The 21,404-nt window shown below is 42.5% G+C and overlaps 1 protein-coding gene across 4 annotated transcripts in view; it reads right to left on the bottom strand.

The window, feature by feature from the left end:
• LOC308572470 (poly(rC)-binding protein 3-like) overlaps positions 1-21,404 on the bottom strand; it is a 191,057-nt gene that overhangs the window by 151,559 nt on the left and 18,094 nt on the right. Inside the window, exon 1 of one of the 4 annotated variants that reach the window (XM_081168584.1) lies at positions 9,449-9,732. The exons of the other annotated variants lie outside the window; for them this stretch is intronic. The gene's annotated coding sequence lies outside the window, so the exon portion shown is untranslated. Of the gene's footprint in view, positions 1-9,448; positions 9,733-21,404 lie in introns of those variants that run through there. 4 annotated transcript variants of the gene reach the window in all.

Genomic DNA, 21,404 nt, shown 5'->3' with positions numbered 1-21,404 from the left:
TCATGGAGTACCAGTGATAGGGGGGAAAGTGCCAGAACTCACCACGAATCCTCCCTTGTTCTCTTATTATGGCAATGACACCCACCTGGGAGGTGCCAGAACTGAGTTCCAGTGAGTTCCGGCTGAAAAAAGGCCCTGCAGAGTCCTGTTCCATTTTGTGTGTGCAGCCCATGGCAGCCATGCTGTGCTGGCATCCAGGACACTTTTATCAAGATGGGAGGACAAGCACCTCTTTTTTTACCAAAAGAAAGTACAGGATCGTATACTGAGGAACATATTGCTTAAAACTAGTATTAGCTGGTCTGATTTAACAACAACTCAGTCTCAATACTCTCCAACTTAAGTCAGATTTATCATTCTGTAAATATTTGGAGTTTGCTGTCCAATAATGCAACCTTTTCAAACCGAAATTCTGCTTATTTTAAATACTGTAAAGCAGCCATAAGCTGTAACATTTATGATAACCTAGCTCTTACTGCAAACCCGTCTTTAATACTTGATTTGCTATTTTTGTGAAATGCACGTTTAGACAACCAAGCATACATCTCACTCATATGGAAAAAACGTCAGCATAATTTGTTATACCAAAGCCAATTTATTCTAAATGGCAAATGCTCTATGGAGAAGGAAACCTATCCTGTTTTAATATAATTGTGAAGGCAGGACAGAGCTCCAGCAGCCTCCATGCTGAAAATAAACGACCATCATGGAGAAATGCAGCAAATAAGGACAGAATGCACTTTGCAGGTAGTCACAAATGCTATTGTTTCAGAGTGTGGTTCTTTATGGTTTTAATTAAAGTAACACCACTGGGATTTTTAAAAGGCTGCAGATTAGGTTTCTGGATTCAAACTGAGTTGAGGAAATAGGTAGGAACCTGAGTATATCCTTTGCTGGGTAGACCAGACAAGTGGACTAAGAGCTCCCTGTTCTTGGATATAAAGTTTGTGAGCATATTATCATTATTTTGTGTGATCTCAGAAGCTAAGCAGGGTCAGGCCTTGTTAGTACTTGGATGGGAGATGGTCTGGGAAAACTGGGTGCCATAGGCTTTGTTGAGATTAATGCCTTGCAGAGGGTTGGGCTAGGTGACCCATGGAATCCCTTCCAATTCTACAATTCTATGATTCTTATTTCTTAAACTCCTAAAAACCCAGGTGCTGCATAAATCATAATTTAATCCAATAGATGCTGTCAGTAGGTTCACAACCTAAAAAAATGAACTGATACAAGAGTAAGGATAGAGGAGGATGTGCAGTACACATAACAAGACAGCCATTAAATTCCCAGCTGTTTCCCCCCCTAATTGTAGCAAGAAACTTGAAAGTAGATGTTCCATAATGTTAGTATGGTGCAGGAGCACCAGCTACAGGAGGCTGAGTCCTTTCTGACCCCCCTATATTTTTGAGGTCGGGACCGGGGCCCCCAATATTCCAAAAGCGCAGAGTCAAAGCACAGAGTCAACCGCAGTGCAGCTCCAGCAGCCATGTCTGTACCAGGCGGTACCAGGATCCAACTGAAGTTGCACAGCCACCACATTTGGCTCCTCCCCCAGCTCCTACCAACACCCTGATGTCACACGCACAACGTTCTCCCTCTACTCCAAAATTGCTCTCATAAGTTGGCACCTCTGGCACAATGGAGTAGCTAGATGGTTGGACAAGGGCTATTATGGAGACCTATAAGGTTCAAACTCTCAGAGCCAGGAAACTCACAGAGTAACCTTGAGCCACTCTTAACGTACCGTAATTAACCTTTAGAGGATTCGTATATGCATAGTATTCTGGCATTCCTATGACAACAAACCTCCAAAATAGTGTCCAGGCCATAGGTGCCAAGTTCCCGGGGCTATGGGTGACATGGCCCCCACAACATTTTAAATGAGGGGGCCAGGCTCCCACAAAGTCCAGTGCAGCCGCATGTGCACTCTGCGGGGCATGTGTGCACTATGTCATCACACACCCCTGGCGTGTGCGCGCTGACATCACCCATGCACATAGCAGGGCACAGTGCTGTAGCAGGGGATCAAATACTTTCCCCCCTCACTGTAGATGGGGAAAACAAGATGAAAATGAGTTCAATATAGAGAATGTATCTATGGCCACTGATAAGACAGAAAAGTTGCCGGATGTGCCAGATGACTCTAACTTAATGCTTTCAAAAGATATTTAGAAGGAGGTTTACAAAAAGTAGGAGTAGTGCTATACCATTAATGTGTAGGTTTTTCTTAAAGGAGCTACCTGGGAAATCAGTAGAAAAGACAAAGACCCTGTGCAGAACATGGTGTAATTTCAGAACAAGAAAAATTAATTTCAGAATGAAAGCAGTAATGGTTGGTCCACTCAGGTGGTCTGTGGCATGTCTGTAAAAATGCAATGAGAAATCATATTGCATCCAGCACAGTGCATTACAATTGCTGCAACAGAGAGAAAAAATAATTAGGAAGTCTGCCAAGAGCTTCAGCCACTTTTCCAACGGTCGTGGGTTGGGGGGAAGTGTGAGAACTGCTGAGGTAAATATTGTTTGCTATTTTTAAGTAAACTTACGTTTTTAATGAAAACGTTTCACACATTTTAATCATATTTAAGCTATGTACAATATATGTTAGGACCCAGACAAAAACACTGGTACAGGCTCTTTATAGGTAATATCACACGTTCTGGTTAATACAAGTAAATCACAACTCCCTTAGCTGCTAGTCTGTGAGAATATAGCAGCAAGCTGTGACCGATCCTTGTTAAGAGTTTGGTAAAGAAGGTAGCCCTGGGATTGTCTGGAAATAAACTGACAGTGCTGAAGGGCCTGGAAAACAAGGGCCTCGTATATTGCTGAACATATGCAACTCTTAAAGTGCCCCCCCCTGCTGCCGCCCATGCCTACAAGCTTCCCTGTTTCACCTGCCCCATTAAACCATCTGTTAGACATGTGTCAGGTAAGTTGCTGGAACCCACCTTGGTCAATGCAGATATTGCTTCAGCACTAATCATCATCATCATCATCATCATCATCATCATTTATTTCTATCCTGCCCATCTGGCTTGGTTTGCCTCCAAACTCTGATTGCATATGCATGCTACTGGATACTAGGATACCACCATGATACTAGGAAGAAGACAACAATATTTTCAACAAATACAGTGGTACCTCGGGTTAAGAACTTAATTCGTTCCAGAGGTCCGTTCTTAACCTGGAACTGTTCTTAACCTGAAGCACCACTTTAGCTAATGGGGCCTTCTGCTGCCACCGCACAGTTTCTGTTCTCATCCTGCAACAAAGTTCTTAACCCGAGGTACTATTTCTGGGTTAACGGACTCTGTAACCTGAAACATATGTAACCTGAAGTGCATGTAACCCAAGGTACCACTGTAGAACAAGTGCATCAAAGCTGTACTTTAGGCGGCAAAGAGCAGCCAAATGATAGTATGAAAGTGATAAGTTTCTGGAAACATTTTTTGTGGGGGTGGGGGAAAGAAATACCTTTTGGTGCCCAAAAGTCTGAAAAGAAAATTTTTCAAGACCATCATTTTCTGCTAAATTAAAAGTAACTCCTAACATGGCATTAAAAGCCAAATTTCCTATCCCCCCCCCGCCCCCGCTGTAATAAGCAGTCAGTTCTGGGGGTGAGGAGATATTTGAAAATAAAACCTGTAGTATATTTGATAGCTGGGTTGTGCCCTATCCCTGGCCTGGTGAATAATTCAGAAGACTGGAATTCATTCCTGAAACTCACTCATTGCAGCTGGAAGAGGAGCTGGGGCAAAGCATCCTATCAAGAGCCTTTTCTCTAAGTGCAAAAATACTGTAAGGTGTCATTTTGATATGTATTACTTAGAATTGGTTTTATGTTGTATATATCACGAAGCCAGAAGAGGGGAGTTATTTGAAGGGGTTCTCATGTTCAAACCTGCCAACTTTTGAAAATTCAAGTTTCAAAAATCCCGGGGAGGGAGGACACAATCCATTGTTAGATTCCCCTGCACAAGCCCCATTGAGATGAGGAATTCAGTGGAGATTGGCTGCTTCTGTTCTCAACAGGGGTGAGGCACCCCTGGAAGCTAAGAAATCCTGAATGTTCTCATGGAGTTTCCGGTTGACACTGCTGATGCTTCATTTGAAACCATGGTCTCACTGTGGAATGGTGAGATGAAAAGCACTATCAATGGATCACCCCCAAACACACTCTCTTGTGCTTAAGAGCCCAACTTTCCTGGTTTACTGAGATATTAAGGATGATGAAACAGGCAGGACAATTAGAATGCAGAGGACACAAATAGCATCTATGAGCAGACACAAGAGCACATTATAGTGCTTACTTTATGTTAGTGATGTTGGAGAGAGTCTTACTTCTCATCAGCACTGGGTTCTCAGAGATTTCCTATGTAGTAAATGTTGGAGAGAGAGAGGTTTGGATGAGAGAACCTACTCTCCAGTAGCAGAATTAAGCACAATGGCCATTGCAAGCAAGTCTCCATTCACTGGCAGCAAAAGGTTGGTGTCTGGACTGTAACTTTCCTGAGATCATATCATGACTTAGGCTGCACTGATTTGTAAAAATACTTTTAAAAAAACACCAACGTACGATAGCTCTCAATGCAATTTTGCATTGACAACAGATCACTGCTCTACAGTGCCCTCTGGTGTCACATTTTTATAACTCGTTTTTAACGTTTTAACTGACCAGTGTAGATGAGGGTAGACAATGTCTGCATTCCTTGGGAATGAGGAATGGACCAGGCAACAGTATGGCATCCAGAGAATTTAAAGTACATGCTATGTTTGCAAATGGGTGAAAATAAAAGTGTTTTCCTGCAGGCCAGTATGAAGATCTGTCAAATGTAGCCTTGCTATAAATAGAGCGAAGTTTCTATCTACATGTATTGTTTTAGTAGATTTCATTGTCACATAAGCTTGGCCTAAAAGACAAAGATGTTGGTTTTTTAAAAACTTCTCCATTTGATCACCTAGAACAGGCATGGCCAAACTTGGCCCTCCCGATGTTTTGGGACTACAATTCCCATCATCCATGACCACGGGTCTTGTTAGCTTGGGATGATGGGAGTTGCAGTCCCAAAACATCGGGAGGGCAAAGTTTGGCCATGCCTGACCTAGAACATGGGTAGGCAAACTAAGGCTCAGGGGCTAGATCCGGCCCACTCGCCTTCTAAATCCAGCCCACGGACGGTCTGGGAATCAGCATGTTTTTACATGAGTATAATGTGTCCTTTTATTTAAAATACATGTCTGGGTTATTTGTGGGGCATAGGAATTCGCTCATTCCCCCCCCCCAAATATAGTCTGGCCCCCACAAGGTCTGAGGGACCGTGGACAGGCCCCCTGCTGAAAAAGTTTGCTTACCCCTCACTTAGAACAACGGTGGGAGACTTCCAGCCCACAACTGTAATTAAAATAAATAAAAATCCACCAGCATTTTGGTGTGAATTTCTCTTAATACATTTTTGTATGTTGTTTCAACTAATATACACATTTTTGCAAGCATTTTTTTCTAATAGCATTTATTTTGGTGTTTTTTAAAACAATTATTCATTTTTATGCATACTTCCAATAATATATTTTTGGAAACACTGGTTGGTTTGCCAAATTTGACTAAGTGCAAATTTCAAAGGATGGCTGTATTTTGGTTCTCCTATTGTTTCACAATGTGCAGATTTCCATAGAGTCACCTTGAAATGTGACCTGAAACAAATCCCCTCCAAAAACCTGTTGCAAAGAAATAAAGGAAAGAATCAGGAGTTGAGTCACCTGACATCATGGTGCTATCAGGTGAGTAATAGATTGTGATTGTGCTCATAATGCTATTGGGGTGGCCATATATGACCTTGCTTTCAACACCATTTGTGCCGATGAAACTTTTGGGGTGGTCACACTGCCTCATTTCTAATCAGTGCACATCCCATGACTTCCTGCTGAAATCCCGTAACTCATCCCACAAATGCTCTGGCTTATTTTTGTCCCACTCTTGTTGTGCTATAGCCTCTCTGGACTGCAACAATGTGGTAGCATTGGGGAAGCATCACAGGAGAAATGGCAAAAATAAATTTGCCATCAATGAACTATTATTGTGTCAAGAAAATGTTGAGAGGAGCCTTTCGCGTCTGCCATGTCTGCCTGTAAGAGGGGAGCCTGTTTCACAGGAGTCCCCCAGGGAAAGAGATGGAAGGTTGGTGAGATCTCCCCAAAGATGTGATTCATATAGTTCACAAGTAACACAGAAAATGAAACACACTGATTAGAAAACACACTGCAGCCCTGATTTTAAAGAGGATCTTATTCATGGAGTCATTTTGTCAAGAACTATTAAGAACCTACAGACTCACACCATTCAGCCCCCCCCCCCTCAAAATGTAACAGTCCTGTCTACTGGACATTTATCAGAATTTTGGTCAGTTTAGTTTTAAATGACTCAATCAATAGGGTTTTGGAGGGCACATCTCTTGAGAGATAATTGCACAGGAAAATAAATTGCACTGTCAGGAAGATTTCTCTGATATTCAGCATTTCAGGTCAAGCACATTCACAGACTCCTTCATAGGTTTGTTTTTGTTGTTTAAATGAAACCTAAACCTCCCCTCGCTCCCCGACTACTCAGATGAAAGAATACATGTTTTCGAGAGAGAAACACCCCCCCCCACAAAAGACACTTGGCCTGGCCAGCTATTTCCATGCCCTCCACCCCCATCCTCAAATAGCTGCTCAGCATTCCATGCCCACTGGACAATGTTAGTCATCACTGAGCCATTTGGGGTTTTCTCCCCCTGTATATATTGTATTTTTGCAAACCTATGGATAACTCCTTGTTTTGTGGATGGATTTTGGCCTACCTACCTAAGAATCCACACTTTGATAACGAGTTTAGTATATAGGATATTGCTTTTTTTAAAAAATCAGCAGTGAACAGTATTGTGCAATAGAAACAGGCATCGAAGCACCACTACTTGAAAATATGAGCAACTTAAATAACTGAAAGGCAAATGGGAACATGAACATCTACACAGCATTGCATTACAGACACAATGCTAAGAGTAGCTCCAAAATGAAATGGGAGGGAGAACAACCACATAGGAGGAAAGAAAGAGCAGCGACGGAGGCCTTCGAGGACTCCTGACCAAAATCATGTTAGATTCACACCAAGCCATTCATGTTTATTTCACAGGCTCTTAACTGTGTTACACATCCTTAGGGGAAGGGTGACTAATTTGGGAATGATTGTAATATGGTTAATTTTCCTCCATTTCAGCTAGTATGAATAGCCTGATCTTTCTCATCTTCTGTGATGCCAAACAGCCCATACTTCAACACCAGACTAGATTCATGATTTGTGACCATCTTATACAGTAGCCCCCTTGCCCGCAAAAAAGCCCCCACACGCCAATCAGCAGAAATCAGTTTTCCAAACATGAAAACCAAGAGGTATCACTTGATCTACAATATTCTGTGTGCTGCTCAGCTACACCATTCAAGATGCTATGCAGCATTGCAAGCAGAACATAATACCAGCCACAGCGTGACATAAGCATAAATAATTCATACACCCACAATGGCATTGTTAAAAATAGACTATTCTTTGTGACACTATCAGACATGCTCCTTTGAGAATTTGTTGTACCTTGAGACAAGAGGCTTTCAAAGTGGATGGGGAACGACATCTTCATCCGTGCCTGTGTGCAAAGCCCCATTAGTAAGGCAAAATACCAAGGTGCAACTGCTAACACAGTGAAGCTCCGTTTCAAAACCATGCAGTCACACAGCTCCACATGCATATATGGGGCAAGGAGGAAGTCGATCTTGAAGCAAACCAAAATCTGTCCCAGACATCTGCAGACTGTGGCCTATGGCAGTGCCCTTGCAAAGTGATTCAGAAGTGGGGATGTGGCAACTCACCTAAGTACTGAGGTCTTGGCAAAAAAATAAGAATTTCAGCAAGAGCATGCATGCCCTGCCCCCCCCCCCAAGGGACACAGGTGGGTGGCGCTGTGGTCGAAACCACTGAGCCTCTTGGGCTTGCTGATTAAAATGTTGGCAGTTTGAATCTGCACAACGAGGGAAGCTCCCATTGCTTTGTCCCAACTCCTGCCAACCTAGCAGTTTGAAAGCATACCAGTGCGAGTAGATAATTAGGCACTGCTGCGGTGGGAAGGTAAACAGAGTTTCTGTGCGCTCTGGCACTTGTCATGGTGCTCCATTGCACCAGTAGCAGTTTAATCATGCTGGCCACATGACCTGGAAAGCTGTCTGCAGACAAATTGCTGGCTCCCTTGGCCTGAAAGCAGAGATGAGCACCGCACCGCATAGTCAAATTTGACTGGGCTTAACCATCCAGTGGTCCTTTACCTTTACCTATGCCCCCCCAAAAACATGACAGTGCCATGGAACTCCTGGGTGGATTATGTGGACCCCCTGGGGTCCTCAGACCACCAACTGGGAACCACTGTTTTAGTGTATTGTCGTTCCCCCCCCCTTTTTATGGGTTTATCTTTTTGTAAGCCGCTTTGAGGGGATTTTTTTAACAACCAAACTGAGTATAAATCTTATGAAACAAACAAATAAATAAAAACCATAACAGGACCTCACATTCACACATGGTAGATGGTAAACACTTCTCAGTGACACTTAAGAAACAAAACAATGTATTTTCACACTTTTGCTAATATTTTGTTGCATGCAGCATTGTAAACTAAGCAGCCATCTCTCCAGCTTTCACTCCAGCTATTCAAATTCCAGTTCAGGTATTCATTCAACCGTATGAATGTGATTAATATTGTTGGCATCTGTCTGTCTTGAGAGACAATGGCGGGTGCCTTTGAGGGTGAAGTCAAACCTCTGTGCTAGCCGCACCAAAGTGACCTCCTTGGGGCATGGAGGTCCGGGATGCTCAGAATACAAGACCCCTCCCCCCCTTAGCCTCATTGCTGGGCTCCAAAGGAAAGCTGAGAAAGACGTCTGGCACCAGCTTGGCTGCAGGAGCTGCTGGAAGGAGGCATACAAGTTGCCATTCCACTGTCTTAGGGGCGCCATTCCAGATTTGTGCAGGGTTTACTCCTTAACTTTTCCTCTTCCAAAGATATCACACAAGGCAGTGGAAGGGATTATTATTTTATAATTATTATATATTTATACCCCCAACTCCCCCCCCCCATGGGACTCAGGGGGGCTTACAGATAAAAACAATAATCACTTAAAAATAGGGGGAAATAATTAAAAAACAATTAAACTTTAGAATTAAAACTATATACAGGTATATAAACATGTATATAAACATACAGATAATCCCAATGAAAACAGCATCGCACCAGCCCCTTCTTTAACTTTACAAGAACTGCTTTGTGAGTTCTGCCTGAAACACGGCCTATGAAGACCTTAAACAAACCAAGGGCCATAGTCCCAGTCTTTGACATTAGCCAGTTGCATACAGCAAGTTTTACAGCCTCACCTCATCATCAACCATGGTTATCGTGCAGGTGGGTACCTCCTGAGAGTTTCCTCCCAAGGTGCTGTCCCTCTTGTCCTCTTCTCCATTTTTCTGGCCTCTGTGGACTCCTTTTTAACCTCCCATCATGAAAGGGGCTGGGTGAATCCCAGCAGCTACAAAACAAGCTCCCGCACCCCTCTGCCTCTAGTGAGAGGGCACTTGAAGACCATTTGGAGTCCCGTTATTTCGAGTACCAACAGTCTGGGGAGCCTGTGTGTGAATGCCAACGAAACAAAAGCCTATGCTGCTGAGGTCAGAATGCTTCTGGCTCCTCACCATGGAAACCCACAGGCATGGGATAAGGTGCCAGTCCAGGCTCCATCCGATTCCAGAATGAGCACTATGGTGGCAGCTGGATGAGAAGGGCAGGCAGAGAGGCCCAAGAACATTCCCTCCTCTCAGGTCAAGGGATTCTCATTCATACAGGCCTAGGCTGAATTGTGTGAGCGGTGGAAGTTACTCATGAGTAAGTCAGTGAGGCAGACAGAGCCCAGCCTGATCTCATAGCACAGGCAGGATGGAGGGAATGGAAGCATTCATCCCTTGCTGCAGATAGGTCTGAACATGCATGTGCTTCCCGCTATTTTGCAAGTTTGTTGTCCTATTGTTTTCTACCGTCCACATCAGGAAATGTTGGTCAGTTAGTCATGACAGCTAAATGGAATCTCCATGCAAAAAATGAGTTCCTCTCTGAAGTCCAGATATCCATGTGGACTTCTAGGGTCTTTGGGTAGTTGCTGGGAGAAACAAAACATTGAGCTAGATCAAGGGTGAGGAACCTTTGTCAGCTCAAGGACCACATTCTCTTCTGGGCCACGTTCTAATAATAATAATAATAATAATAATAATAATAATAATAATAATAATAATAATAATATCTTTATTGTCATTGCCCCCTCTCGGGGACAACGAAATTACTTGGCTGCTCCATCCACCCAGGTAGGGCACTCCACACAAAATCAAATCAACTATAAAAACACTAATTAAAACAATACAGTATAAAACAGCAAGGAAGATTAGATGACTTTCAAAGTCCGGGCTTCCCATTCAGGGCCGAGATCGCTCTGGAGAAGAAGCTGTTCTTAAGATGGCTCGTTCTTGTCTTCATCATCCTGTATCTCCGTCCCGACGGCAAGAGCTCGAAGAGACAGTGACCAGGATGCGATGGATCTTTTACTATGTCCAGTGCCTTCCTATGGCACCTTGTGGCATAAATCTGCTCTAAGGTGGAGAGTGGGCCATTCTAGGGGCCATTCCAGTGGTAGGTGCAGGCAAAGGCAAAAGAATCAGAGAATTATAGAGTTGGAAGGAACCACGAGGGCCATCTAGTCCACCCCTGCAATGCAGGGATCTTTCACCCAACAGGGGGCTTGAACCCATAACCCTGAGATTAAGAGTCTCATGCTCTACCAACTGAGCTATGGATACTGTGTGTAGCAATGGATGTAAATTTTATCTTTGAACAGTAGGCTAGTTTCTCACGTACTCACACACGCCCCTCTGTATCCTCCCCCATCCAGGCAAGTAAGAGGCATTATCAGGGTCCAAGGACACATTTGAGCCAGGCAAAAGCACTCAAGGAGAATGCAAAGCAGGACTGGTGCTGAACATGGCCCAGATCGAAGGGTGTGTGGCTGGGCAGGGGCTGTACTGCAGGGAAAGGCCTGAGGGCCAGGTAGAGAGGCCTGCAGGGCTGCATTTGGCTCCTGGCCCTGAGGTTTCCCACCACTGGGCGAGACAGACCATTGGTTTAATGCAATAAGCCAGGGGTGGGCAACCTAAGGCCCATGGGCTGGATGTGGCCCAATTGCCTTCTAAATCCGTCCTGCGGACGGTTTGGGAATCAGAGTGTTTTTACATGAGCAGAATGTGTCCTTTTATTCAAAATATTTATTGCAAAATTCAGAGACATACAGATTTTGAAGGACGGCTGTATTTCGGTTTGCATGTTGTTTTGGAGAGTATGAATTACGCAAATTCACTTTTAAATGTGAACTAAGTTGAGTTTCTCCTGCAATCCAATTGTAAATAACAGAAACCTCCATAATCAGAAGTAGCATGTCACTATGTGGGGTAAATAGCAAGGGATGGCCATCAATGTCATGCCCTCTTTATGAACCTCCAGACACATCTGGACGACCACTTATAGCAGAATGCTGGACTAGATTGACCTTAGTCTGGCATAACATGGCCATTCCGACATTTTATTTTAGATTTTTAATTCATTGATTTTGGCACAGAATATATATGCCAAATATATGCCATTTTCCCATTCACAAATTCTTAACTTCATTAGGTCACTGCCTCTCATCTCTCTCACCCCACGTAACACATGCAGGAAAAGCTTTTCTTTCCAGCCACAGTATAGTAAGAGGGGAAGGGATTGCAGCTGTTCTCTCATTATTAGAAAAACCACATCTAGCAATTTTCCTGTTCAGGGTACGGAGCCAAGATTCCTTAATAAGGGTCACAGGCTGTGAAGTCACTGGGACATTTGGAAGAACCCTCTGCATACCACTAAAAATGTCAATTGGGAAGACTACAAATATTATTACAGTCACTTCAAAGCCAGTAACAACTTTAGCCTGCCTCACAGCAACTAATTTTTAATAGGAACCCTATTTTGAACCAAGCAAGTGTTCACTGGTGAGCAACATTGGCTTCACCCATCAGCTCATTCTCACACACAACTTAATAAAAATATTATTTCATCCTCTATCCACATCAGTATGAACAGCAGCAGAGGCTTTTCCAAAGTATACCCCTTTAAGCATCTTGCCTGCCACTCCCATTTCTCTACACCTTGACTTCTGCACGGTAGGGAGTTGCTGAGGTGGGAAAAGAGAAAGTTCTGAATGCCCCTCTGTTGCTGTTCTTGTTGGGGAATGAATGAGGATTCAAGAGGCCATGTTACACCTTCCCAGAAAGTGGCTGGGATGTATACTTGTATGTGAGGGAAGAAGGATGCCCTAGGACCCAGGCCAAGCTGGTGACCAGGAAAGAATTCTTTGGAGTTCCAGTTGCATCTCTTTAATCGATAGCAATCACAATACTATAAACAACTCATGTGCTATGAATACCTCTTATTCTTACAGTCTTATTTCTACTCAGAAGCAAGCTTCATTGATATCAATGGGACTTAGTCCCAGGTAACTGTGTTTTGGGTTGCAGCCTTTAACTGGCAATAACATGATCAGAAAAAATGTCTAACATGGTCAAAGGCTCCTGAAAGCAAACACAAATGTACACAATACCTTCTTAGAACCCCATAGAAGGATAAATTACTATACTAAGTAATACCAGCTTGTGTGAACAATGATGTCTTCCAGAAATAGATACAGTGGTACCTCTAGTTACGAACATAATTCATTCCAGAGGTCCGTTCTTAACCTGAAACTGTTCTTAACTAGAGGCGTGCTTTCGCTAATGGGGCCTCTTGCTGCCACTGCACCGTTGACACACAAATTCTGTTCTCATCCTGGGGCAAAGTTCTCAACTCGAGGTAACTCTTCCAGGTTAGCAGAGTTTGTAACCTGAGGCGTTTGTAACCTGAAGCGTTTGTAACATGAGGCATTTGTAACTTGAGGTAGCACTGTACAGGCTACTTCAGGCTAAAATTCTGCAAAGTCAATTTGCAACACAATTTAAATTAAATCTTAAGCATGAGAACTGTAAACTCACAGCTGGGTGGATACTAGTAGGCCTTTTTGCAATGAAGCAAAACTTTTGAGTCAATTGCTTAGCCTCAATTTTAATTTACAAATGAGGTGATTACTTAATTTTTATAATTATGAAGCATGCATGCACTCATACAGCTGTAGAGAAACCTGCTGGGTAAAAAAAGCTTTGGCGGAAAACGATACCTCAATTTTAAAAAGGGGAAGGGGGGGGCACTTGTCTAATTAGTCATTTACAGGATTGATTAATTAAGTTTGAGAGGGGAGAAAATAAAGCTTGTCACCAGCAAGTTAAATCATTTTTGCAAATTCAAAGCTGGGGCAATTAGAAACAATTGCCAGGGAACTCATTTGTAAAAGGTCAATACAATTATTTCTAAGGCCTGGAAAGCTTTCCTTCAATACCAGTCAGTGCTAGGAAGTACTGCAACAGCAACGGTTAGGTTTGCTAATAACCATGAGAGGGTTGTCTTGCCATATTTTCACACAGCGCAATTCACCATGGTATTGTGGAAGAAAACATAATTATTTCTGCTTGGAAAAGGAAGATACATCAGCACATCATAGTTTTTGGAGTCTATTCTCTCTTAATTTTTTTTTAGCGGAGAGAAATGTTCCAACTCTTACACTGTAGTCATCACCTTTTGTAGAAGAGCCACAATAGTACCTCAACATAGGTAAAGGGACCCCTGACAGTTTGGTCCAGTTGTGGACGGCTCTGGGGTTGCGGCACTCATCTCGCTTTACAGGCCGAGGGAGCCAACGTTTGTCCGCAGACAGGTTTTCTGGGCCATGTGGCCAGCATGACTAAGCCGCTTCTGGCGAACCACGGCAGCACACAGAAACGTCGTTTACCTTCCCGCTGGAGCAGTACCTATTTATCTACTTGCACTTGACATGCTTTCAAACTGCTAGGTTGGCAGGAGCTGGGTCCGAGCAACGGGAGCTCACCCCGTCATTGCGGGGATTCGAACCGCCGACCTTCTGATTGGCAAGCCTTAGGCTCTGTGGTTTAGACCACAGCGCCACCCGCATCCCTGTACCTCATCATACCATTCCACAAAATTAGCAGAAACATCTAACCCTCAAGCTAAAACATTTTCAGAGCGTTTCCCTTCTCTCCTGTCTCCTTCCTAGAAAGTTTTCCTTAAGTGACAAGTATCATTCAATTTCACATCTGTATTTCTGTAGCATCAGCACTTCAGCTGCATTTCTCCTTGGCTGTATAAACTTCACTAAATGGTCATTACTGATACTCTAGTAACCTCCAATGGATTTGAGCAAGCTTAAAGGGACATGTGGCAGCAACTCCTTTGCAGATATATCTTTGTGTTACTTGACCTGAATTGCATATAATCCTTTAAAGAAACAGCTTTGGACGATACCCCCTCATAGCTCTTAAAAGAGGAGGGGGGAATGACTCTCAGTGACACTTATGTTGCCCCATTTTCACTCCTGTAAGTATTTTTCAATCTCAAGCAGAAAAAATTCATTGTGACACCAAATTGAGCATCTTAAATCTCTAGTTGCTGAGTTCAGAAAAAGCTGGAATGCCACTAAGATAGTTCTACATACATATAAACCAGTGCATTAAACAGATCTTAGCAATGCTTTTCAGAGTCAGCTATATAAAACAGGGATTCAGGTAGCTATGATCCATAGCTAAGATTCATTTGACAAATGTTGCAGCCCTGGGCATTATTTCATACCGGTATTAAATGATTGGTTTCAGTAGCCACAACATAAGAATGTAGGGTGGTGGTTTAAAGATTTCCTTTATGTAGAAAGTTTGCAGAGTACCAATAATCTCACTCTGCTGTTCTGATAAAATATTCAAGTAAGACTTGATCACAGCTTATTCTCCACTTTCCTCTTTTTTAATTGCTCTGTCAAATGAAATGATTTTTGAGGGACTGGCATTTTTTAGGCTATTTGATAGCACTACTTTGTGACTGAATGGTAGAATCAGAATCAGAAGAATCTTTATTTTAATCAGCCACTAGCCATAGCAATAAAATAAAATGTACTGAAGAGAGGTAAAAACTTAACTATGCAAAAGACATCTGGAGGTTTACATCAAAAATCAAATAATAGATCTTATTCTAACTGCCCCTGCTAAAAATGTTGCAGTTTTTCCTGTCACCTGATTATCTTGATCTGCTAGAAGAAACGACACAGTAGCAATGGTTGAGCGACCCGATATGGATAGTAGCAGAGGAGTAAGAACATCACTCCTCAAATCTTTATAAAGTGTGCAAGCTAGAAGCACATGATTCAATATTGCCATCTTCACATGGACATTTTTCCAGCAGAATTTTTTGAAATCAACCCTCAAGTACAGCTGAAGGCAGGGTATTTAATCTTGCATAAGTGAAAGTGTGTCTGTATTTTGGAATTGTTAAATTTTGCAAATAGGGTGTCAATGTTTCTTAATGACTAGGTGAAAAATAATCATACCAGTAGACTGGAAGGGTTTAAATTTAGCCAAAGCCAATAATTAAATGTCCTACACCAAATCTGTAATTCAACAGAGGGGAGATTAGCTTCCACACACAATGAAGCATTTGGAACACATGATGGAACAGAAAAAAAATTGCCTTAAGAACTCAGACTGAATAGCATCTGTAGATCCAAGGTGAGCGCCTGTCCAAATGGGATCAGGCCCATAAAGTAACTGCGCTAAGGGTTTAGCTTTAAACACTTCCAGTGCTAAGGATATGTGATTGCCACCTTTCATATGGAAAAAGCATGTCAGAATTTTGGCGCTTTGAGAAGCTTTTCCCTTTGCATATTTCTGATGTGCTCCCCATGACCCTGTTGACTGAAAAGTAAGGCTGAGGCATTTAAACACTTTAACTGATTAACCATATGCCATCCATGGGCCCTATAGTTTCTTGAAAACACCATGACTTTAGGTTTCTTGTAGTTCACAGCCAACTGTTCTCTTTGGCAGTGCAGTGGTACCTTGGGTTACATACGCTTCAGGTTACATACGCTTCAGGTTACAGATTCTGCTAACCCAGAAGTAGTACCTCGGGTTAAGAACTTTGCTTCAGGATGAGAACAGAAATTGTGATCTGGCGGCGCAGTGGCAGCAGGAGGCCCCATTAGCTAAAGTGGTACATCAGGTTAAGGACAGTTTCAGGTTAAGAACGGACCTCCAGAAAAAAATTAAGTTCTTAACCCGAGGTACCACTATATCCTGAGAATGCCCTCATCAATCTTTTCAGGCCCACTTTTGTTTGAGATAGAATCATAGAATCATAGAGTTGGACGAGACCACAAGGGCCATCGAGTCCAACCCCCTGCCAAGCAGGAAACACCATCAGAGCACTCCTGACATATGGTTGTCAAGCCTCTGCTTAAAGACCTCCAAAGCAGGAGACTCCACCACACTCCTTGGCAGCAAATTCCACTGTCGAACAGCTCTTACTGTCAGGAAGTTCTTCCTAATGTTTAGGTGGAATCTTCTTTCTTGTAGTTTGGATCCATTGCTCCGTGTCCGCTTCTCTGGAGCAGCAGAAAACAACCTTTCTCCCTCCTCTATGTGACATCCTTTTATATATTTGAACATGGCTATCATATCACCCCTTAACTTCCTCTTCTCCAGACTAAACATGCCCAGCTCCCTTAGCCGTTCCTCATAAGGCATCATTTCCAGGCCTTTGACCATTTTGGTTGCCCTCCTCTGGACACGTTCCAGTTTGTCAGTGTCCTTCTTGAATTGTGGTGCCCAGAACTGGACACAGTACTCTAGGTGAGGTCTGACCAGAGCAGAATACAGTGGCACTATTACTTCCCTTGATCTAGATGCTATACTCCTATTGATGCAGCCCAGAATTGCATTGGCTTTTTTAGCTGCCGCGTCACACTGTTGGCTCATGTCAAGTTTGTGGTCAACCAAGACTCCTAGATCCTTTTCACATGTACTGCTCTCAAGTACCGCATCATCTGCGTATAATAATAGAGAGGTGGCTTTTGTGGCCAATTTAGGGGTGTGAGACTCTGGGGGTGTTGAACTCTGGACAATATCATTTATATATAAATTAAACAGTGCAGGAACTAGGATACAACCTTGCTTAACTCAAACTCAATGACAAACTTATATGCAAATTGCAAGATTGCAATATAATCTATCACACTGCCTCCATGCTTTGTAAAGTGGGTATATTCCCCAGGCTGATCTCCCTTTATTGTACCGTTTAATATTAACAAGTCCCTCTGCCTCACAACTTGAGCTAAACAAAGCCCTAAATAATTACATTTATGATCTTTGGACAAATGGGAGGTACCTCTGGTTAAGTAAATATCTGGTTCCAGAATCCGATTGTAATTGGTGTACAAATTTACATTGTTGGTTCCCATATGTTTGTTAAAATCCCCTGCAATGATAAACACTGCAGTAGTATGTAGGGATCCCAGGGATTCTATATAATTCTCTAGGTCTGTCCAGATAGTATTTACAATAGATTTCTTTTTGACAAGGGGGTATGTAGATGTTAATCAGCAATAGACATACATTCAAAACTACAACCAAGACAGCAGTTGCAAATGGGTTACATGGAATCATGGCTGTTGTAGTTGCATTCAACTTTGCGGAGATGAAACATGCTAGACCCCCACTGGCCCTACAGCCTTTTGTCGAGGGTGTGGCTGTCATTTGTATCCGTTAAGCATTATAGAGTCATTGTGCCATTTTTCTTGTAGCTGAATAATATCAAATTGCTCAAAATAACTGCGGGAGGCAGTGGAAGACAGGAGTGCCTGGCGTGCTCTGGTCCATGGGGTCATGAAGAGTCGGACACGACTCAACGACTCAACAACAACAACAACAAGTTCATATCTGTTTATTATCCTGCTTTGAACACCAACCTGCTATGTTCCATGATATCAGTTTTAGCCCCAATTCCTTTAAGGCTCTGTGCTTGTTGCTTCCACTTTGTCCAGATACCCAATTTCATCTTTAAAAATGCTTCCATTCATCTTATCAGTGGGAACCCATTCAACAGCGTTAGTATCCTCGGGTGAGGACTACCTATTTCATTTGGAACTAATTTCTGATAGCTCAGCCAGGAATTCAGTCACACCACCAGAATTGTCCCTCCCCATATCGTATTCCAAGAGGGGTTGACTGGATGGAACTGTCCAGCACAGTCTCATTTTCTGCCCTAACATACTGGAAGTGGTGCAATTCATTTTGAACTGGTAGACAATAGAAATACAAGTATTTTACAAAAACTCTCTGCCTTTTTAATCATGTGACCAGACCAAGCTGATGAAGCTAAGCCAATTCTTTGTTTTTTGTTCTCTTAATAATATGCTTCAATAATATATGCTTCAATTCTGCTTGCCCCCTGCAAAAACTATCCATGCCACTGGATTTAAGTTGCATCTATTAAATACAAGAGTCTTCGGCAACATGCAAATGTCTATGTGCATGTGAATGCCTATGTCCACTTCAGGCCATGATCCTACTGTAAGTGTGAAAATAAGGGTATTTCAAGTACACAAGGGTTTTGTCTGTAATATGTTAGAGGCCACACAACTTTTTCTGTATTTTTTCTTTCTTTCACTGGTTCTTTTTATTTCAGGGTTTTGTCTGATCAAGACCTTGGAGATGTTCCTGAACCCCCCACAACGCTGTAGTCAGCACTGTTGAAAATTGCTGGCCTGAGATATATTGTCAGAGATATTTCTAGTCCTTTAAAGCCTATTTAAAATATCCTGTTCCATTGAAGTAAGCAACATTGCATTTCTCTTAAAAGTTGAATGACTATGTACATGATATGTATTGAATTTCAGGAAGTCTGGAACCCAATTGTCATCTATGCATGAAACCAATACAGCTTGGCTACAGTAATGCCAAATGGAGCTGCCTTTGAAAAGCATTTGGAAGCAGCCACATCTTGTCAGGCATAGACAGCTGTGTATATTCCCTCCAACATTTCTCTGATGAAAATAGGGACATCCTATCCTTCTTCTTCTTCTTCTTCTTCTTCTTATTATTATTATTATTATTATTATTATTATTATCATCATCATCATCATCATCATCATCATTTGCTGGCAATCTGACTGGGTTGCCCCAACCACGCAGGGTGGCTTCCAACATATATAAAAGCATAATAAAACATTAAACATTAACAACTTCCCTGTACAGGGCTGCTTTCAAATGTCTTCTAAAGGTTACTTATCTCCTTAACTGCAGGGTCAAATAACTCCCTACCCTCCAACATTTCTCTGATGAAAATAGGGACATCCTGAGGAAAAGTGGGACATTCTGGGATCAGATCAGAAATCAGGACGGCTTCTGTAAATCTGGGACTGTCCCTGGAAAATAGGGACATTTGGAGGGTCTTGTGTACATGAGACCCAGGAAGCTTGCGATTGCTCAGAAGTGGCATTCATTTTTTCCTTGAATCGACACTATTCTCCCTCTGGTTCCAGAGACAGATTCAGATACTCAGATAAGCAAGCTACATGTTCAATATAATGGCAGTTTCTGAGAGTGAGAAACTCAGGCTCCCTAACCTTAAAACAAAGACTCCGCCCTTCTTTTTGCAGCTTTAGCTGCCCAGGCACCTTCTGCACTTGCCACAGTTCTCTGCAAATGCAAACCTCTACATAACATTTTATGCACATCAAACTTTTACATCTATTTTATTTTTATTTCTTTAAAAAGATCTATTCATGCTTTAGCTCCTTTTTGTCTGTCTTTTCGAATTATCCTCATGTGGTTGATACTTTCCACTTAGCTAAGCTTCGTCCACTTCTCTCCAAGAGGAATCACACAGCAAGTGTTTTATGATTACCTGGTACGCATAAGTGTATTTGTTACATTATGACATATACAACAATGGCTACTACAGTACTGATCCTATTCCAATAAACTAAGCCTGCTTCACATCCACCACCAGTTCTCATGCTATCTACCACCCACTACCCAAACTCCAACTCCATCCTCAACTGAACTGACTCCAAACTATCTCACCTCAATCACTAAGATTACCTTTGAAGACTCCCATCCAATCACCACTCACTACTAATATTCCAAACTCTCTCACCCTTCCCACCTAACATTTACCTTAAGTCCTCCAATATACTTACCTATACATTCACCTTAATTACTCTAACAATGCATGTGCATACAATATTATGTACAAAAACAGCAGAAGCTCACAGAGCCCATGGCACTTCCTTGAAATGACAAATGTGGCCCATGAGCCCCCAAAAGTTGGGGTCCCTATAAGAGCATTACCAAGGACGAATAGCTTGGCTGCTGGGGCCCATGATCCTTGCATGAAAGAGGTGGGTAGGCCTCCCCCCAAGGTAATGGTGAGACAGACGGCCCTCCAGTAAAGGCAATGTCCCCCCACTCACTGTGCACATCTGCAAGGGGATAAGATGAGCCCTGCGTTTGTACTAAATGGATTAGCATTGGGCAACAGAAAATCCACCTATATTTATACAGTGGTGCTATGATGCATAACATCAGGTACACGTATATGCTAAATTCTGAATTGATACCTCTACCACCAAGAATCCTAGAGCAAGGGTGGAAAAGAAACTTTGCATTCGGCAAGCATTTTAATGGCATTTACAGAAGAAGCTAAAATAACAGCTCCATGCCTTTTGAATCTCTTTTCTACAATCATAGAATCATAGAATCCTAGAGTTGGAAGAGACCACAAGGGCCATCGAGTCCAACCCCCTGCCAAGCAGGAAACACCATCGGAGCACTCTTGACATATGGTTGTCAAGCCTCTGCTTAAAGACCTCCAAAGTAGGACACTCCACCACACTCCTTGGCAGCAAATTCCACTGTCGAACAGCTCTTACTGTCAGGAAGTTCTTCCTAATGTTTAGGTGGAATCTTCTTTCTTGTAGTTTGGATCCATTGCTCCGTGTCCGCTTCTCTGGAGCAGCAGAGAACAACCTTTCTCCCTCCTATAGTTCAGAACTGTGCCGCCTGCTTTATATAGGGTTCACCTAATTTTATACATGCCTTTACATTCTGTACACAAAGTTAGACATAGGATTTGTTTAAACTCTAAAATGTTCTGCATTGCACTCTCAGGGGCATATTGAACGCCCCCTTACAACCACCATATCAATGCTATATGAATTTTGACAGTTGTGGATCTCTGCATAAATATCTGAATAAAATGCCACTACAGATTCTAGCCACCGAAAAGCTTTTATTTAGTGTGTAAATCCACAGCTAATGAGCCTTGAAGATA

Source organism: Podarcis bocagei, assembly GCF_964188305.1.
Source record: "Podarcis bocagei genome assembly, chromosome: 13".
NCBI classification, from domain to species: Eukaryota; Metazoa; Chordata; class Lepidosauria; order Squamata; family Lacertidae; genus Podarcis; species Podarcis bocagei.
This window is presented reverse-complemented; position numbering and strand designations above follow the sequence as displayed.